This window comes from Dasypus novemcinctus, chromosome 9 (genome assembly GCF_030445035.2).
Source record: "Dasypus novemcinctus isolate mDasNov1 chromosome 9, mDasNov1.1.hap2, whole genome shotgun sequence".
In the NCBI taxonomy this organism is placed as follows: Eukaryota; Metazoa; Chordata; class Mammalia; order Cingulata; family Dasypodidae; genus Dasypus; species Dasypus novemcinctus.
The window spans coordinates 124470360-124475187 of NC_080681.1; positions in this window are offsets into that span (position 1 = coordinate 124470360).

The following is a 4828-nucleotide window of genomic DNA, read 5'->3' on the forward strand; positions in this document are numbered from 1 at the left end:
AAATTGTCAGTAGCAATTGACCAAGTCCAGCCGGGCGGATCCACCTGGCTGCGCCCAGGAAAACAATAACAGCCTCTCCACAATGGCCCTTCTGACTCAGGTCGTTGGGCCAGGTGGCCGTGCACATACCTGATCTCCTCCAGTGTCATTACCATGTCCAATCGGTTCATGGGTTTGGTTATTAAGTGTCTTATGACAATGCATTGAAAATGCCACACAGTGCAGCCTTTGTGGACACGTGTCCCCTGGAGAAGGATGAGGCCTCAGGCAGACAGGAGCAGGATGGGGCATCCTGTCCCGAACGATGGCGCTTCCTGGGCCCCTGCTCCTGGTGGACAGAGCCCTAGGGGTTGGTGGGGTATCCCAGGTATCCTGGCAGCCCTCACGGGACCCCACCGTGCATTTCCTGCCGGTCTCAGGAATGGACACGAGCCACGGCTGCAGACCCATGCGTGCTGGCGGGAGATGAGGAGCCGAACCGGAGGCGGTTGCCGTCTTGTTCTAGCCGCCACCGAGTGGTGGCCCCAGAGCCCCAGCACACACGAGGCAGATCCCAGTGGTCCTGGGACCATCTGAGCAAGTGTGGGTGTCCAGGCGTCTCCTTGGGCTGCTTGCCCTTGTCACACCCAAACCCATCAAACACGTCTGATCAATGCATTGACTAATCCTCCTGAAATTAGCTGAGGGATAGACTTTAAAAATTTCCTCCTGGTGACAGGCCCACGTTTGCCATGCCCTTTGGAGAAGGAACTGGCGGAGGGCAGGCAGAGATCCTGCAGGGCACTCGCCTCCACGGCCAGATGCTGAGACCCGCCCATTCTGGCAAACATCTAATCCCTTCCCTTGCCTCCTCTTCCTCGTTGTTCCCTTCCAGAGTCAGAGGGATGTTGGAATGGCTGCGTGAATTCAGGACAAGGATACCGAAGGTGAACGCGGGATCTCCTGCATATTTCAAAAGGACTCCCCACTGTCATTTAATTAGAGAGCATCAATTGCTGCAAAGATCTCCCTGAAAACTTAGACCCATAAAGAACAAGAGCTGAAAGAATCTCAAAGGAAGCCAAGCAGGGCTAGGAGCAAGGATTCTGAAGCCAGCTCTGACATTTACTAGCTGTGTGACTTTGGGTAATTTATTCAACCTTTCTGTGCCTCAGTCTCCCCATCTTTAAGAGGGGGTCAACAGTAAATCTATGGAAGTGGATTTGGCCCAACGGATAGGGCATCCGCCTACCACATGGGAGGTCCAAGGTTCAAACCCAGGGCCTCCTGACCCATGTGATGAGCTGGCCTACACGCAAAGCTGATGCATGCAAAGAGTGCCGTGCCACGCAGGGGTATCCCCCACATAGGGGAGCCCCACGCTCAAGGAGTGCACCCCGTAAGGAGAGCCGCCCCATGCGAAAAATGTGCAGCCTGCCCAGGGTGGCGCCGCACACATGGAGAGTTGACGCAGCAAGATGACGCCAACAAAACAAGACACAGATTCCAGGTGCCACTGACAAGAATACAAGCGGACACAGAAGAACACGCAGCAAATGGACACAAAGAGAGACAACTGGGGGATGGGGTGGGGAAGGGGAGAGAAATTTAAAAAATAATAAATCTTTAAAAAAAAACAAAACAGTAAATCTATGGGTAGTCCTTGGAGCAGGGCCTGGTATGTGGCAAATGGCATGATTATCTATTCAGCCCCCTCATTTTATGGAGAAATGATCCCCAACTCCTGGAACGCTAGTCCACATTTACAGAAACCAGAGACCCACTGTCCAGGCTTAGTTCTGTCCCGTGCCCACAGGCTGCCCAAAGAGCCACCTGGTAGAGCCCAGCGTACCCCCACGTCTGCTAGCATTGCAAGGAGGGACATCAACCCTGAGACCTGCCAGGGCCCTGGCATCCACCTGGTGGGAAGACAGGGCCGCGGTGTGGGCAGAAGGCGGGCAGGCTTGGATGGGCCCGCGCAAGGTGGAGCTGAGTGGAAAGGGACTCTGAGTCAGCCAGAGCCGTGGGGTGGGGGAGACGGCCCAGAGAGGGAGGAAAAGGGGCCGGAGGGAGTCAGAGCAGATGGGAACAGACCCTCAAAGCGGCGACTCCAGGAGGGGTACCCACAGAGGCCACGAGGGGAGATAGAGCTTCTGAGGCTCCTGAGAGCCCCCAGCTCTGCCCCCATGGGCGTCCGCCATCTGGGGTTCACAAGAGAGCCCTGTTGCTTTCATTGCCCTGCATGGATCCTTACAGAAAGTGCACTGAGGGGAGCGGATGTGGCTCAACTGATAGAGCATCCGCCTACCAAGTGGGAGGTCCAGGGTTCAAACCCAGGGCCTCCTGACCCGTGTGGTGAGCTGGCCCATGCACAGTGCTGACGTATTCAAGGAGTGCTGTGCCACGCAGGGGTGTCCCCCGTGTAGGCCCTGTAAGGAGAGCCGCCCCGCGTGAAAAAAGTGCCACCTGCCCAGGAGTGGTGCCGCACACATGGAGAGCTGATGCAGCAAGATGATGCAGCAAAAAGAGACACAGATTCCCGGTGCCACTGACAAGAATACAACAAGACACAAAAGAACACACAGTGAATGGACACAGAAAGCAGACAACTGGGGAGGCGTGGGAAGGGGAGACAAATAAATTTTTTTTTTAAATTTTTAAATCTAAAAAAAAAAGAAAGTACACTGAAACTCGAGAGCCTGAAATTCCAGTGACCCCGCTGTCAAGCTCTCCTGCACCCTGTCCAGCCATCCCTTCCGAGGCCTGAGCCTGCTTCTCCATACCTTGGACTTGGCAAGAGCCCGGCTGACCAGCAACCCGTGCAGATGACTAACATTGAGAAAAGTTGGTTCAACTGAGTAAATACATTAATAAACGGATCAGATCAGATCAGCCTTCTGAGTCTAAGAGCCACCTGCCTCTGGAAAAGAAGGGTCTGTAGCACCCTCCCCAGACATAACAGACGCATTGCTTATGTTGCCTAATTTCTAACTCATTGTCTTCTCCAACTCTAAAATTTTCCATTGACCTTTTACATGAATTTTCTCCTTCTTGTATTTGTGAAGCATACTGTTTGTTTTGTTTTTTTAGTGTGTCGCTGTGTACTCTGAACTTCCTTTTGCCTCCATCCAATCACATCTCCAGCTCATCGGGGTTGTTTTTACTCTAAATTCCTATTTTTCTTTTTTTTTTAATTACTCTCCCCATCCCCCCCACCCCAATTGTCTGTTCTCTGTGTCTATTTGCTGCGTCTTCTTTGTCCACTTCTGTTGTTGTCAGCGGCACGGGAATCTGTGTCTCTTTTTGTTGCGTCATTTTGTTGTTTCAGCTCTCCGTGTGGGCGGCACCATTCCTGGGCAGGCTGCACTTTCTTTCGCACTGGGCAGCTCTCCTTATGGGGCACACTCCTTGCGCGTGGAGCTCCCCTACGTGGGGGACACCCCTGCATGGCAGGGCACTCCTTGCGCACATCAGCACTGCGCATGGGCCAGCTCCACACGGGTCAAGGAGGCCCGGGGTTTGAACCGAAGACCTCCCATGTGGTAGACGGACGCCCTAACCACTGGGCCAAGTCTGCCACCCTAAATTCCTATTTTTCAAAGGCCCATGGTTTGAGTGGCTGAGATGAGTTGCAATTTCATCACAACCTAATGTCAAAAATGAGAAAAGAGCTTTTGTTCTTCCTTGGTGCCACCCCAGCTTCATGGCAGATGCCCACTGAGGCAAAGAAAATGAAGAGGGCCAAGAAGCATGGCCAGCCCAGGTGAGCAGGGAGGCACGGTCAACACAGGTAAGCAGAGCAGAGTCAGCGCAGGTGAGCAAGGAGGCACGGTCAGCACAATTGAGCAGGGAGGTATGGTCAGCCCAGGTGAGCAGGGAGGCAAGGTCAGCCCAGGTGAGCAGGGAGGCAAGGCCAGCCCAGGTGAGCAGGGAGGCATGGTCAGCACAGGTGAGCAGGGAGGCAAGGTCAGTCCAGGTGAGCCAGTGCTCAGGTTTACACAGAATCTGTAGAGAAGAATGAGTCTGGCAACACAAGAATATGCACGTTTTTTCTGTAGGTCATACAGACAGGCCATTGTTCTGTTTCATGTAAGAATACAGACTTCTGAAACTCTGGAAAATGGATTTTTCTGGACAAGTGGGTTTTCTAGATGGTTAAAAGCCCAGCCCTATATAACCATCGAAACGGTGAATCCATTTTGGATTAGAACTTCTAAAATGTCTTATATTCTTGCCTGCTTTCTTAAATAATTAAATAATTAAATATTTAAATAATTAAATTTCTCTTAATGACTGAGGCCCACCAATACCAATATCAATTATCATCCTGCATTTTAATATATTGATGCCCCCTGAGCCATACTGTATTATTGTTCTGCCAACACGAAGCTAGCCCTGTTATATTTTTGGAGTTCTTATATCAGATATTGGATGGGGGAAAAAACAAAACGTGTTCACTAGTTTACTCAGTTATTAAAGTAATGCATACCCATGTTCATGAGTGATTTTCAAATTATTGGCATCCATAAGGCCAGGGCACGGCCACTCAGAACAGAAGCCAATCTTGGCTCTGCGGCAGGGTCCCCGCAATGCCGCTGCTTTGCTGGGAGTTAACCCTCGATGGATGGACTGTCGGGAGGTCGGGAGGTCCTGGGGAAGCCCTGGGCAGCAGGAGAAGCTGGAGGTATGAGTGTGCACATGTTGGTTTTCATAGTTAGTTTTTCTAACAGTTTGCCAGCTACTGCCTCTTGGGGTTGGCGTGGCCGCCCTCATCCCCTGCCTTTCTCTTTGCTCGGGATATTTTGTTGTTTTCTGTTTTCTTTTTTCAGTAAACAATTTTTTATTCCTT